At 56.0% G+C, this 15,542-nt stretch overlaps 1 protein-coding gene across 1 annotated transcript in view; it reads right to left on the bottom strand.

Annotated features, from left to right (window-relative positions):
- The window catches only part of Sdc3 (syndecan 3), a 34,549-nt gene that overhangs the window by 18,196 nt on the left and 811 nt on the right, over positions 1-15,542 (bottom strand). The window lies entirely within an intron of this gene.

The following is a 15,542-nucleotide window of genomic DNA, read 5'->3' as shown; positions in this document are numbered from 1 at the left end:
AAGCACGCAGGTATGAGGGCTCCCAGTGGACCCCACACCTCTGGGCACTGTCCAAGCAGGCCTGTGCTGAGAGCAGGCGGTGTTTGCAGACAGCCACTGAGCACGCTAGGCTCTGTGTTCCCAGTCATCTTCTCAGGACCAGGTGAAATGGGCTCCTTACTCCTAGGCTCTGAGGCCCAGTGGCCTGCTAGAGTCAGTGCACTCCAGTGGAGGTCGGGGTGAGAGGTAAGAAGAGGGGGTGCAAGGCAGGTGGGCATGGGAGCCAGTGGTGGGGGTGGGCTAGGGGTGCAGACAGAGGCCCCACGGCCACATCTGGCCCAACACTCCCAGGACCAGCCCTCAGAGCTGAGGGACCCTCGTCTGACCTCAGGGACACCCTGTAGCCAGGTGAGGAGCTCCAGGAGCCTCACCAGCCCTAGGTCTCCATGGGCTGAGGTAGCCTCTTCCAGGAAATGGCACGGCCCCTGCTGGAGTCAGCAAAGGCAGGCCCAGCCCTGCCAGCCATCCTGGGAGAGCACCCCACTCCAACATGTTCCCCAGGCACAAGCAGGGCACACGCTCAGTGTGCGTGCATCTAGGTTGAGCTCTGAGAAGCTGGGCTATGGCTTCCCTCGCCCTCCTGTTGGCTGAGTTATTTATACCTCACACAGTGGAGATACCTCCTGCCCCCAGCCCAGAGCTGCCCCACTGGCTTCCGGGCTGTTCCACTCCAAGGAACAGAACAAGCCATACTCAGGTGGCCTGTGCCACGGAGGCCTTAGGTCACCACCACTATTGCCCACAGGCCAAAGAGAGGCGCACAGCAATAAGTCAGACCAAAGATGGAGGGGAGGGCTGACAGCCCCCAGAGGCAACTGCTGAGTCCTGGGAGACCAGAGGGGCTCACACTAAACAGGGCCTCTGAAGATAAACTTGGGTCCAAATTCCAGAACCAGCTTTCAGCAGCTGTGCAACTCTGGACAAGGAAGTCAACCTCTCTGACATACTACATGAGCATAATAACAGCCCCGACCTTGAAACTCTGGGAGGATTCGATGACATGACCCAAACAAGGCTCTTACTCGTTCCCCCAACTGTAAATGGGACATTGACACAGGCCACAGGTCATGAGGACCAGAGTACCACTTCTCAAATGGGCTCCTGCCTCTTTTCCTCTGCTCTCAGGGGGGCCCATGAGTCCTGCCACCAACCCCTGCTTCTCCTTCACAATGCTCATCACATAGCTGAGAGCCTCCTACGTGCCAGGCCCAGTGTGGGGTTTTACACATTGTGCTACTGAATCTTCAAAACAACTCCTCAAGGGATTGGTTCTCCTCCCACTTTGCAGGGAGCATTCTGCCCTGCTCAGTACCCATGTTCCATAAATACCTGAGGGATGAACAGACACAAGAGTGAACGTGATCACAGCGCTGGATAATGACAAGCTGGTGAAGCTGCGGAGAAATCCAAACCCTCATGCACCACTGGTGGGAATGTAAATTGTGCAGCCACTTCAGAAATGGGGCTGGCAGTTCTTTGAAATGTTAAACAGAGTCCCATATGACTCAGTCATTCTACTCCCAGGGTGTATATTCAAGAAAAATAAAAACATATGTCCACATTATTTTTTAAAGTGCAGCATTCTCCATAACAACCAAGAAGTTGAAACTAACCAAACAGCCATCAAGTGAGGAGTGGGCAGATAACATGTGGTATGTCCATTCAACGGAATATTATTCAGCAAAAAAAAAAAAATGAAGTCCCGATGCCTGCTACAATGTGAAGGAGCCTTAAATACACTATGCTAAGTAAAAGAAATCCATTACTAAAGACCACACATTGTATGATTCCACTTGAATTAAATGTCCCCAGACACAGACACAAGTGATGCCTGGGACTGGGCAGGAGCAGAGTGGCTGCAAATAGGTACAGGGTTTTTTGGCAGAGTGATACAAATGTTCTAAACTTTGAAAAGGTTACATAACTCTGTAAATAAATCAGAAAGCGCTGAACTACAGCAGCCCTCTCTGTGCATGGGGGAGACTGTCCAAGACCCCAGGGGATGCGTGAAACCTCACATGGCACAAACCACATACACGTCCTGTTTTCCCCTGTGCCCTGCAGCACCGCCCCGCAGCACCGGAGTTCTGCTGTCCTGTGTTCTCTGTCTGCCACCTGCTCTGCGTCACCACTCTGGGCTTTGGGGCCATTATTAAGTAAGCAGGGTCACTTGAACTCAGGCACTGAGAGAGAGCCAAGATGCTACTAAGTGACACGTAGGCCGGCAGCACACACAGCACAGGAGATTCTTGTCTCCGACGGGACAGAGCGGGACAGCTCAAAATTTCATCACACTACTCAGAACGATGCATAATTTAAATTTTATGAATTGTTTATTTCTGGAATTTTCCACTTAATAGTTTTAAGCTGCTGTTGACTATGGGTAACTGAAGTCATGGAAAGTGAAACCACAGCCAAGAAGGGACAGTGTATACATTTAGGACGGGTGGATTGTATGGAATGTGAGTTATGTCTCAATAAAGCTGTTTAAGGAAAAAAAGAAAGAGGCTGGGGATGTAGCTCAGTGCAAAAGCCCTGGGTTCAATCCCTACCACCGCGGGGGGAAAAGGAGGAGGAGACAGGAGAGAAGACAGAAAAAGAAAGGATGTGAGACTGAAGCTCAGAAAGAGGGGAAAACTTGCCCAGGTTCACACGACAGAGCCTAGACTCAAATCCAGATGACAGCTCCCAGTGCTCCTTGTCCTGGAGACACCTTTGCTTTGTCCCTCCTGCCACATCCGCGCTCCTCTCAACCAAGCTCCAGGCCCCCCACCTCGGGACGGGCAAACATTTACTCTGCAGACCTTGAGTGAGTGAGGCCCAGCTCAGCAACAGCCTCCTCTGAGCTTGTCAAAGGCCACTTTGCCAGGTGGGGCCACTGAAGGGACAGTCTCAGCCCAGTCTTGAAAGGAACCCAGAGGAAGGGTGGCGCCCCAGACAGAAGCTGGCTGCCATCCCCGTCCCAGACCTGTTTCCCAGCTGCAGCCCTCAGGGGTTGCCCACGTGGCTCCCCACAGGAAGCTACTTCCTGCCAAGGAAGGGGGCAGAGGGCTCAAATACAAGTCCATCTACCCTGTGGCCCTGTCTAAGGCAGCCTTGAGGACAGACACCCCTGTACCAGCTCCAGGGCCACCCCTTACCCCTGCCTCACCTCCCCTTGGCTCCCAGGCACCAGCTGCCACCAGGCCAGCTGGCAGCTGCCAAGCCCTGGGCTGGTTTCCGTTCTCATTCTCTGCACGCAGGCCTGTCTGTCTGGGAGCTGGGCCTAGGCCTGAGCTGCCAGCCCTTTGTCTGGCAGGGGCTTGGGGCCCCTTCCTCCCCCACACCCCACAGGCTGGCTCAGGTGTGACGCCTAACACCTTAGTCCTCTGTCCCACCACCTGGCCAAGTCTCTCCCTCCTTGGCCAAGTTCCCCATATTGTCACAGAGAAGAGAGGAGGTGACCTCACAGCCTCACAGCTCAGACTGCAGGGCAGGGGCCACAAGGATCTAGAGGAAGGGAGGCCAAGAACTCCACAAAGACCTCTCAGTCCCAGAGATGGGTTCAGGGAGCCGGAGAAAGCCCAGTGTCCCGTGTTCTCTCCCCGACACTCACCTGCCTCCTGAGGGCCCAGTGTGTCCATGTCCTGCAGCTCACAGCACAGGTCCTCCCACTGAGCTCAGAGTCACACACTCACCGGGTCCTCAGGGAGCTGAAGGCCTTGCCCACTTCCCTGCCTGCTACGGACAAGGCCAACACAGCCCTCCACCAGGAGTCCCCCCAGACCCGTGCTGGGCCCAGGGGAAAGGCTCAGGCTCTGACATCTGACACTCACCAGTTTCACCAGTTTCCAGCCCCTTCCCTATGGAACCGAACCAGGCCAAGGCCAGCTCTGGGGCCAGGCTGCCCACCAGTCCCGGCCCCGGGGGAATGAGTGAGTCTCAAATGGGCTGGCCCAGGGGTCAAGCTCCGTAGAAGACAAGCCTATGAAAGAAGGACGGGCTTGAAAAAATGGGCTCAAAGCTGCACATAGCAAGGGGCTGCTGTGAGGACAGTGTTGTTCCCCAAGCTCCAGGACAAGGACGGGGGTGATGGCTGCCATCTCTCACTAGCACGGCCCCACTCCGCCACACCAGTCATAGCCACGGGCACTGCAGTGTGTGGACCCTGGGCCCCCGGAATCCCAATCCTTGCAACTCCCTGGAATGCCACAGGCACCATCCCTGTATAGAGAACAATGCAGGTTCAGAGGACAACACAGACACAGGGACCGGCCCAAGGTCACCCAGTTGACAAGCTGAGACCCGAGTAGAGCCCCCATGAGGCTGATGCCCAAAGCACCTTCTTGTCACCATTTTTCACAATGGCCCCTTAGATACACACATCCACACCAACATGGGGTGCTGGGGGCAGAGGAGCAGAGTGGGGCCTCAGCCTGCATAAGCTGAGTACCCAGGGTAGAGTAGGGTTCTACTCCCTTCCATGGCGTACCAAGGACAGTCACCTTGGAGCCATGGTCCACGTGACCCCTGCCACGAGGAGCATCCTCAAAATGCCCCACCCCCAAAGCACCTGTCAACAGCAGCCCTGCCGACACCTGGTGGGATGATTCCCCGGCAGGAGTGTTCGGGGCATGATGGCGTTCTGCACCCATGCTCCCTGTCTCCTAAATGCCAGCAGCACCTCCTTTATGGTGGCAACCCACAATGTCCCATGCACCAAGAGTCAACACCTTCCATGGCCAGCTCAGGCCCCAGCTCCCTTTGGAAGGTCCCTATCCCAACCTTGTCCCTGGTGACCACTGCTCCTGCTTAGGGCCCCAAATTCGCTATTTCCTGGTTGGGCCTTGCTTTCCTACTTCATCAGAAATGCCCCTCCTAGTAAGCAACAGGGTTGTCCAGTCTGAAGAGTCCCCTTCAGGGTCAGCGTCAGGTGCAGCTGAGTGAGGACCCACCTCTCCCGGCCTCCCTCATGGCAACTGTCACTTTCCACTGGAACACACAGCCACACCCTCTCGCCTCTCCCCAGCACGTCCACAGCCTGGGTTTAGTAAATTACATAGAGCCAAATCGCTGGAGGAACCCAGGCCGGTTTTCGGGGGCTGGGGCTGGAGTGGGCCTGGAGTCAGGCAGACAAAGCTATTCTCCCCCCCCTCCGCCCTTGCCGTAATCACCCTAAGGAGGCCAGACGACCAGCTGCTCCTCTGGCCTGGGCGCTCTAGACCCTGGGATTAATGACTGGGATTAAGGACAAACAGCCCTGGTAGTTCAGATCCCTCCCAGAGCTACAACTGCATGTAGGCCCTGTGGCTGAGTGAGGGGAGGGACAGCAGCTGGGGACTCCTGATCCCCAGCTGTGTCGGGCACAAACACCGTCTCCCACACAGACACTGGGAGCCCCACACATCTACACAGGTGCCCAGCAACACACCTGCTCACATGAGCGTGCAGCACATCCCGGCCCTCACCCAAACCTGTGTCAATGGCAACTACACACGGAAAAGGAGTACCCGGCTCGGCCACGGCCTGGACACTGGGCTGCAGGCTCCTCTGGATCTGAAATTGTCCCCCAGCCTCCTGTTTCCCACCTAACATGAGAACAGAACTCACCTGAGCACAGGCTCAGCTCCCAGGGGACACAGAGGGGACACTCCCCTGTGGAGCGGCCCCCTCTGCTGTGTGGCCCATTCAGCCACACTCTGTCTTCAGGTTCAGTGTCCTCCTCAGAGCAAAGCCGGGGCTGACTCCAACAGCTCTCTGTCTCAGAGCTCCACTCCCGGGGAGTGGGGCGGGGGTGAAGTTCTGGACCCACAGAGTGAGAAACGGAAGAAGAGGCACCCTAGGCCCAGCTCCAGCCCTTGAGACCCGTCACCCAACTGAGTTGCAGCCAGGGAGGGAGGGAGGAAGACAGAGGCCCACGGGAATGAGAGCAGGAGGGAGCACAGGGGAGGAAGGAGAGAAGGGCAGTGAGGGGACCTCTGGGTAACCAAGCTGCAGCCTCCGGAAGCTGAGAGACCACCTTCCAGAAAGATAGAATAGAAAAGCCCAGACAGACCCCTCCCCTACCCCACACCTCCTCAGTCTGCTGAAACTGTAAGGCTGCACCCCCTCGTGCCTGCTCTACTTTTCCCTGCTTCTAGGCCTGGGGTCACGTGAGCAGGGGGCTGAGGAGAAAGGACAAGGTGTGACAATGGGGAGAACTAGAAATAAAACAGATCGAGGATGTGTGAAAGCAGGGAAAAGAAACAATGTAGCAATGTCAGAATTTGGTGGAATGAAACAAAGTAGCATGTGTGAGGGTTGAGCGGAGAGATGATGTAATGGGGGATTAGGAGCTGCAACAATATCTCCAAGTGAGGGCTCCAGGGAGGCAACACTATAACCCTGTGGGGAGCCAGATACTAGGAAGCAAAGCACAGAACAGAGGCCTGGCAAAGTATCCCAACACATTAGGAGAGATGCAGTGCCTGGGAATCTAGAAGAAAATCAGAAGCTGGGAAGAGGGGACAACAGGGGCAGGCTCTTGAGAATGAGTAGGAGTTCACCAGAAGAAAGAAACAGTCCACGGTGAGGGGACAGCACACAGGCAGACATGAAGCAAAGAAAGACCATGGTGTGCTCTGTGCCTGGGGACTGGGTGGTAGCTGTGCAGATGTAAAGACAAAGGAGTGAGGCTAGAGAAGTGCATGGAATGCATTGATGGGAAGGAGTCTGAATAGAGTATCAGGCACAGGGACAGCTGGGGCCATCAGGGAAGGCTTCTAGGGGGAGGGAGGTGGAGCTGGGCCTGTACTGTGGGAAGAACAGAGTCAGGTAAAAAGAAGAAACATGGCACAGGTACTAGGCTTGGGTAGTGCCTTGCCCAGGGCTCAGGAGATGGAATTTTTAGTCCCAGCTTAACCACCAACTTGCTGTGTGTGAGGATGAAGAGGGGAACAGTAAGATCTTTGGGCAAGACCTTGTGCCTCTCTGAGCTTCAGCTTCTCCAAATGTAAAATAAGAAGGCCGAACAACAGGATTGCAGAAGACATTATGACTTGAGATGGATGCCTTGGCCTCAGTTCCAATGGACAACATAGACAAGAGGATTTCCAAGGCCCCTCAAGCTGAAGAGACCTCCAGTCCTCTGATCTTCCGCTAGCCTGGGCCAGCCTCAGTCCAGACTCAATATGGACAGAAAACAAACAGCAGAGAGCAGACGCAAGTGGAAGCCAAGATCCCCCAGGCTGGGGTTAAGGCCTCCCCCATGGCAGCCACACAAGTTCAAGTACCTCACGAGACCCATCTGGTCTTCAGTTCATCTTCTCAGGGGCACTGTACTTTATAGTTTGCTATAGATGAGGTGGCAGGGAGCAAAGCTTATGCCCTAGGTAGGAAACAGGGAGCCAGACTATTTGGGTTAAACCCCATCTGAGTTACCTACTAGCTCTGTGACCTTGGACAAGTTAATTCATCTCTCTGTATTTCCATTCCCTTTTTTGTAAAACAGAGATAATGCTAGTATCTCCCTCATGGCGCTGTTAAGGATTAAGTGAATTTTTACACAGGAGGCATTTAACAGATTATCTGTAGTCCCCTCCCCCTGCACCTGCAGGACAGAACACAAATGCTCTGGACTTGCAGCCCCTTCTGGGAGGCACGGGGATTGTCCCCAAGCACTGGGGGCCTCTGTGCTGAAACCCTTCAGCCCCAGAATGCCCTGGGGCACAGAGGAGGCCCTTGTGAAGTGCCCACTAAACAGCTATTAAATATGCAAAACATGCTTGTCAGAAAAAGCGCCTCCTACAGCAGGAACCTTTGTACCCCAAAAGGAGATGCATTCCTCTCTCCACATGTGCCCCCTCCTCCAACTGGGAACTACTGCTTTTAACTACACTTTAGCTCCCTAACATACCATGACCCTCCCCATGACTGCCTTTGCCCACCCGGGTCCCACTGTCCAGCAATGTGCAGCTATCCATCATGGCCTAAGGTCACCTCCTCCATGGAGCCAGGACCAACCTATCACTTCCTTGACTCCTTCCCTCACCTAACTGGGAGCTTCCTGAGGTCAGAAATAGAACTGATAACCCCAATTCGCAGCACAGGCCAGACTCAGAGGGGCATTAGGAAACACCCAAGTGACAGGCAGCAGGGTGGGCACAAGGGCACAGCACTGGTCTCCCTCCCCAGGCCTCTTCCTTTCCCTAAGAAACCAGACTCAAGGCCCAGGGGGTCAGAACGGAGGTGGTGCTCAGCATGACAGGCAAAGAAAGGGACCCCTCCCAGCCTGGGCCCAGAGGAAGCCCAGACAGGCCACGTGAAAGGAGTAAGCCGGCCTTCCTCCCACACTGGGCCACTCAAGGTCAGGCCTTGCCCTCTTGGCCTCTGGTCTTGTTGATAGTTCCCCAAACCTGAAGCCTGGAAGGCACCTGGCTCTCTCCAAACCTTCTCCCCACTTTGCAGGTATGGAAGTAGAAGAGGTGGTAAAAAGTTATTACTTGACAAGCGAGGGGCAGGTTCATCTCTGAGATGCAACAATCTCGGGCAAAGTAGAGTCATTAAAAGTAACCATCCAGTAGCAGCTCCCCTTTAACCAGCTGCCAGCTAGTTAGCTAGCTCTACCCCGCCCCCCATACTACTCCACCATGGCCTGTGAGTCAAGGATCGTCAGCTGCATCTCACAGGAGAGGAGACAGAGGGTGAGCCAAGGCTCACCAGCCGAGTTCACTCCACTTCCCGGGCAGAGCTAGGCCCCAGCCCCCAAAGGAGAGAAGGGGAGAGGGGGGACCCCCTCCCTCCCTCTGCACCGCACACCTCCCGAGCCAGCACAGCCGGGAGACACACAGGGCCCAGTGACAGGTGCCTGATAAGAGATTGCCAAGTGAACCCAGCAGTGAGCCAAGAGTTGGGCCCTAGGTGAGAGCTGTGCTCACCGCCCGACACGGTAAACACGTGCTCACCTTGGATGCACTGCCTTGGCCTCTTGGGCCTCTGGTAAAACAGGGCAACCACACAGGATCTGGTGAGGGGCAGCTGGGATGGGCCACGGGATGCACCGAGAACTCTACCTGGGGCACAGATGAACTCTGTATGTCCCGGCCCTTGCTGTCACTGTGCTCTGTGCAGTCTGTCTCCCTGACATGAGAAGCACCTTGAGGCCAGGAGCCAAATGGCACAGCTGCACAGCCCAGGGGCAGCCAGGCCAAGCAGGGGCAGGAACACGTAGTGGAGAAAGACGGGGAGAGGCTGGATGCCCCCTGCCCCGCATGGGCCCTGGAGAAGGGACAGTATGTGGGCTCCCTGGGAGCTCTGCCTACTCACTCCCCAACCCCCGAAGAGCCCCAGGCCAGGGCTGAGGAGGAGTCTAATGAGCACCCACAGCCCCCTGGTGCCAGCAATCGAACCGGCAATCAGTTTCCTGCAATTAGATTTCCCAGGTCCTGCGGGTGATTGATTCGAAATTACTCTCATTAAGGTCTGGGCTGGTGGTGGGGACAGAGGGCAGGACGGATGAGGGGCCTACCCGACAGTGCGGGCAGGGGGTAGGAAGCTCTGGGGAGCTGGGGCAGTTTGACCCCAGAATGAAGCAACAGTGCAGAGGCAGCCTAGAAGCCCATGGACCACCCCAGAGCCAGGATGACGGTCTCAGTGTGTTGTTCCACTCTCATTCACCCCAGAAAAGACCAGCAAGGGTGCAGAGAATGCCACAGTAGGGAAGAGGGCACCTGAACATCAGTGCTACCTCCTCCTGGCTGTGTGAGCTTTGGCAGGTGTCTTGACATCTCTGATTCTGCCTCTGAATGCCAGGAAGGCTGCCAGCTTCCAAGAGTGGCCAGAAGGCTCAAGGACCTGGGACTGCAGAACCAGCCCTGATCCATGGCGAACCAGACCATCAGCAGCAGGCTGAGGCCTGACCGTATCTCTCAAGGGCACCACTTCTCCGAGTCCTTTGTCAACATCAGCACCACCCTCTTAGCCAGGGCCTGGGTAGACAACAGCAACCACCTGTCATGCCACCAAGCCTGGGTTCCTGCTGCAAGTGACCAGGTCTCCCTGGAGCCCCAGGACAGGAAGGACCTGAGCAGCAGCAACTCCAGCCTCTGCCCCTAGTCTAGACTGCAGGCTGCTCAGCAGCTCTGGAGAACCAAACTCCCTGCCAACTCAGCACCACAAGGCCCTGGAGAGGGCATCGTCCAATCTGGCCTACATCCTGCTAGCTGCAGTTGGGAGGCCTAAGCCGTCCCTCTCAGCATAGCCCCAGCCCAGAGCTCAGCTTTGGGACATCTGTGATCATCCATACTTGGTCCCCACACTTTACAAAGGAAAATCTTGCCTCTATTCCCAAAGAGCAGTTTCTCAGTAAGACCAAGAAAGGCACAGAGAAAAGCAGAGCCAGGGCAGGTGGGTGGAAGAAACCACATTTGCAGGCACATCCGACTCCCTGGTTATTATTTTGTTTACTTTATTACTTCATGTTAATAATTCCAAAACATCTCTGAGGCCCCAGGGTTGTTAAAGGAGGGGAAACTGAGGCTTGGAGAGGTTAAGTAAATTTGCTTGATTAGTTGGCTCCAGGGTCCCAGCTCCTTCTGCTTCAGGCTGCACCCTCAGACTTAGTGGGCCCCAGACACAGCACCAAGGCCTAAGGGGATCCTGGGGTGCAAAGAAGGCCAGCTTCAGCCAGTTCAGGCAACGGTGTTGTACAACCCTCTCCTCTTGGTAAAAGAAAAGGCCAGCATAGGTGTTCCTGGCCCTGCACCCTCAGCAACCAGGTTAGAAAGAGGCTAGACCATTTGTCAGCCCCCTCGCCCAATCCCACAGCTGGGCCCGCAGCCACTGCTGCTCACACTCCCCCTATAATCACAGCTTCCGGTTTGGCTCTCAGACTGAGCCTGGTGGGGGGAGGGGACTGGCTGCCCCTCTGGCCAGGGCCTGCTCTGGAGCGAGGGGGCCAGAAGTGAAGGCTACCCGGCCTCCTGGAATCTTGCGAAACTGGGAACCAAGGCAACTGGGGGTGGGGGGTGTCAGTCAAAACATGTTTATAGGGAGCCTGCCTGATGTCCCCAGGATGGGGAGAATGTTGTGAGGGGCAGAGGTCTGAAGGGGCCAGCAAGATAAGCCAGGAGATCCAATCAGCCCAGACTCTGTTCCCACTCCCATGGGGTCTGGAAGGGATAGGAGAGCAATGGGCCAGCCCAGGGAAGCTCCAAAAGCTCTGGCCTCCCTGCCCCCAGACACAAAATCACAGGGCTCCCAGAAGCTGGGCTGGAGCCCAGAGCCACAGCTTCTCTGTCCTGGCCAGATATGGTGGTGGCAGTGCCAGGGTGCTCAGACCACAGGCCAGCCCCTTGCAGCCCCCTGGCGCCTCCCAGCCCACAGCACATGCCTTGGAACCCAGCAGGCCCCTGCCAGCCTCACTGTCCCCCTACCATACCCACAGCCCTGGCCCCCTTCCTGCAACCTTCCTCCATTCCTTCCTTCATTCATTCACCATGTGAATCATTTAATTCCCAGCCAGGCCCCCAGAGGTCCCTGGGGCTCAGTGAATGTGCACCCCTGGAAGCTCCTGTTCTATCAAGAAAGTACTGTGACACCACTCCTGCTGCTAGGGCACCCTGCCACTCCCCCCACTCAGCTTCACTCACTGCAGAGCTGGGGAATCTGAAGTGCAGTGGGCTCAGCACTCGGAGAGGGGGTGGCAGGGTCAGGCCTGGTCACCTCAGCAGGGTGAGCCCCAACTCAGGTGGCACCAGTGGAATGGTGGCTTCTTAGACCCCTCTCCTCCTGAGATTCCAGACATTTCCCCTCTCCTGGGCCTGACCACAGACCCCAACACGAGCCCCTCAAATACACATGATCTTGTCCACAGCCCTTCACAGTTTCAAGCTCCTCCAGCCCCTCCCTGGGGCCCTCAGAGTAGCTCCTTATTCAGATGGCAGAGCCCAGCAAGTCAGTCAAGGAAGCGCCCTGCGCACGTCCCTTCCCCCCACTGGCAACACAGAGACTACCTGGGAAGTAAAGGAGAAAAAGATACAGCACCCAACTGGGAAGAGAGCAGCAGCAAATATGGGCATAATTTGGGGGTAGAGAGGCTCCAACGAGGTGCTCACACAGCAAGAAGTCATGGAGTTAAGACCGCAGCTCCTTCTATGAGCTTGCCTGGCTCAACCCAGCTGTACTACTTTGTGGCTCTGTGACTCTGAACAAGTCACTTAACTTCTCTGTGCTTCAGGTTTCTCTGTAAAACGGGGGTTCAGATAAGTTCTACTTCATTATACAATCTAGACTAAATACCAAAACACAAGAGTGCTTGGTGGGCGAGCTCTGGGTAGTAGCAGCTATTTGGATTACTAAGCGCTCAGAGGAGTGGAGCACCCTCCAAACCTTGCCCCAGCCCCTGCCAAGCTGGGGTGGAGACTTCAGGGACTCCGGACCGCTCCAGCCTTCAGAGCCCCACTGCTCAAGGTGGACCTGGTGGTGTTCCCTCCATGGCGAGGACAGAAGGGAGGCCCCAGGAGGGCAGCTTCTGGCCAGAGCTTCTCCCTGCTACTCACTCCTCCGCTAACTCGGGGCTCCCCAACCCCTCAAGGGTGCCATGTCCCAAAGGTGTCATGCCTCAGTCCGGACAGGAGCCATCTGTTTTCCAAATGCCACACTGCTTTTTCTCCAGCAGAGGCCTCCTCTCACCGCCAACGGGGGGCCCAAGAACGGCACTGAATCCCCACAGAGCAGCAGGCTCCAGGTCCAAATTCCAGCTCTGCCACGAGGACACTGTCACCTCCCCCGTAAGTCAAGTGTGTGTCTTCAGTTGACAGGAAGGAAGCCTGTGGGTCAGAGCAGGCTATACCTTGTTTATTGGCACATGGTGACCACTCCCAATGCTTAGCACAAAGGCGTCCTGCTCCAAGAAGCCCTCCCTGAGCCCTCCAGATTCCCTCTTGGAAGGGCCCTGTTCCCGGGGAGCTCAGGCTCCTCAAGGGACCCCTGCAGCAGATACTATGACTGTCCTTGTTCAGAAGAGGATCCTGAGACACGGAGAGAAGACCCCCTGCCCAAATCACACAGCAGTCATCCGTCCCCGCATCCCTGAAGCTCCAAACCCATGCAGGGTCCCTGCAGCCCCCCCCTGCCCCGCAGCTGCTGGGAGAGGATGCTGCTCACCCTAGGGCCCGGCCTGGAACATCCCAGGGGTCTGCACTGTTCATTTTTTGCAGTGAGGACCCAAGACTCAGAGTCAACCAGAGTAGCCAGGAGAAGCAAAATCAAGGGATCCTGGATGCCTGAAACAGGGGGGCTGGGGCACGGGCAGGAACCGCTCCTGGCTGATCCCCCACACATCTCATCCATCACCTGCCTTCCACTCCCTACCTCTGCCCCCTTCCCAACCACAGAACGACAGCTTGGTGAAAGAACAAGACAGCAACATCTGTTGAGCCTTTAGCATTTGTCAGGTACTGGGCTAAACATTTTCCCTTGTCATTCTACCTACCCTGTTTCATACAGGTGGAAAACTAAAGGACGGAGACATTAAATAGCTTTTACAAGGTCACGTGGCCACAGATTACCAGACTCCGTTGCTGAAAGCATTCAAATAAGGGGTGCAAGGACTTTTTTTTTTTGGTACCAAGGATTGAACTCGGGACCTTGTGCTTGCGAGGCAGGCGGCAGAACCACTGACCTAAATCCCCGGTCCAAGCAAAGAAGACTAAGCAACACCTAAGATCTCTTCCAAACCTAGACTTTTAAAAGATTATGTTTCAAAAGCTAAAATTTCCTGGACCCCCCACACTCCAAGCCATTCTGGTCAGTGACATATATAGCAGCTGAAGTGGCCCTGAAAGCAGATGTCCCTCAGGAAGTCACCTGGTCTCTCAGGAGACAGGATTCCCCAAGGAGACACCAGGACAGACAGACAGACAGACACACACACACACACACACACACACACACACACACACACACACACTCTCAGCCCATCTGAAGCAGGAATGAGACCTGCCATCCCCACCTGGAGCCCCATTTTCTCAGGCTGGTGGGCACACCCAGGGTCACCCTGTCCCTCCCCTGCCCTGAGCCAGACACCACTCACCCCATAGGTCCTTAGAGGACCGAAACAGAGGCCACTCCTGGAGCACCTGGCCAGGTGCCCGCGTGGCCCGGGTCCCTGTTCGCTAAGCAGGCATCACCTCTCCTCTGCATGGCATCCCTGGCAACCAGCCCCACCCATCAACCCTTTGCCTCCCAGGCCACAAGCGCACAGAAAGCTGATGTCCTTCCTCACAGCCTGAGCCCTGGGAAGATGGGCAGTGTGGAGAGGGATTCGGTGCATCCCCTGCAGCCTCTCCTCTCCCCGAAGCAGAGCCCCTTCCCTGGGGTGGGAGAATTGCTTGATCTGCCTCTCAGCTTCAGGGTCACTCTGCCTTGCTCAGGCCTTACTGTGCACCAGGCCCCTAAATGCTCTGTTTAATTCCTTTCACTGCCTCATGTGTGTGTGGGGTGGGGGAGTAATTACTAGCCTTGCTTTATGGACAGGGGACAGTGGTTCAGCATGGGCAGTGACTTACTTGCTCAGGGCTGCACAGCTCTGATGCCCACAGGCCCTTGTTCACTCACCCCCTGAAACATTCCCTGTACATCTCCTGTAATCTGCTCCCTCTGAGGAGGGTGTCACTAGCCCCACTTCACAGATGGGCAACCCAGGAAAGAAGTGGGACCACATGCCCATGATCACACCAGGAATGGGCAGTGGTAGTCAGCAATTTGAACCCAAGACTGTGATTCCCAAGACTTTGGTTTTAAGGATTTCCAGAAAGCACTGAGAAAGTGAGCCCATCTGCTAGAATGGGTGGGGTCTCTATCCTTCCCAGGGACCCCTTCCCTCACCCCACCTGGAGGAGGAGAGGTATGAGGGTGGAACCACCAGGCTCGTTACACCCACACCCACACCCACACCCCCAGCTGAAGCCTGCCTCCTGGCCACTCAGGCTCTAAGAGGAAAGAGACAGGCAGGGGCAGGGTGGGCACCTGGCATTGCCTGACAGGCCCAGCTCCTTTTCAGCCTGGGGGATGACAGCACTGCTTGTGGGACCAACTGAGGAAGCTGGACCTAGAAATCCCAGCCCACCCATGCCAGCATCTGAACAGGGGCCCACAAGGAACTCATCAGGACTGGGTTCCTCAAAGGGGGGGCTGTGATTCCTCCACCCCCTTCCTCTCACTCCCCATAGCTGCTGTGGTCACCCAAAGGGATATTTAGGGGGTCGCCTCACACACAGCACCTCTACCTAAATACACGTGGTTTCCTCCAAGGTCCCTGCCCCACGCCCAGGGTAACTGTGCATTGAACGCACACGCCCACCGGAGGTCTTTCCCACTCACACCCCACACCCCTGCAAGCACACATGGCCATGGCCACAGTGCCCCAGCCCGGCGCAGGTACACGCCATGCACAATGGGTCGCCCTCACACAACCACTGGTAGGGGTATGGTGGCACCCACGCATTTGGTAGGTGCATTCTTCACACCCCACATCCCCCAGGTAC

The sequence above is a fragment of the Heterocephalus glaber genome, unplaced genomic scaffold (genome assembly GCF_053883595.1).
Source record: "Heterocephalus glaber isolate CG9 unplaced genomic scaffold, H.glaber_assembly_v1.0 deba00001452, whole genome shotgun sequence".
Lineage (NCBI taxonomy): Eukaryota > Metazoa > Chordata > Mammalia > Rodentia > Bathyergidae > Heterocephalus > Heterocephalus glaber.
Note: the sequence above shows the minus strand (reverse complement) of the source record. Positions and strands in the feature narration are given on the sequence as shown.